Source organism: Nematolebias whitei, chromosome 1 (assembly GCF_014905685.2).
Source record: "Nematolebias whitei isolate Nwh7 chromosome 1, NemWhi1, whole genome shotgun sequence".
Lineage (NCBI taxonomy): Eukaryota > Metazoa > Chordata > Actinopteri > Cyprinodontiformes > Rivulidae > Nematolebias > Nematolebias whitei.
Genome location: NC_056498.1, coordinates 41,537,863 through 41,538,144, shown reverse-complemented (window position 1 = coordinate 41,538,144; position 282 = coordinate 41,537,863). Strand labels below are relative to the sequence as shown.

The window sequence follows — 282 nt, the reverse complement described above, 5'->3', positions numbered from 1 at the left end:
CCTTGATGTGCTTCTTGTGGAGCCACTCCTTGGTTCTCCTGGCTGTGTGCTTCAGGTCATTGTCATGTTGGAAGAACCAGCCACGACTCATCTTCAAAGCTCTGAGGGAAGGAGGTTGTTCCTCAACATCTCACAACACATGGCCCCGGTCATCCTCTCCTTAATACAGTGCAGTCGTCCTGTCCCATGTGCAGAAAAACACCCAGAGCACGATGCTTCCACCCCCATGCTTCACAGTAGGGATGGTGTTTTTGGGATGGTCCTCATCATTCTTCATCCTCC

The 282-nt window shown here is 51.4% G+C and overlaps 1 protein-coding gene across 1 annotated transcript in view; it reads left to right on the top strand.

Annotated features, from left to right (window-relative positions):
- Nucleotides 1-282, top strand: part of LOC119410502 (RING finger protein 150) — a gene marked incomplete at its 3' end in the record, with an annotated part of 12,278 nt that overhangs the window by 8,765 nt on the left and 3,231 nt on the right.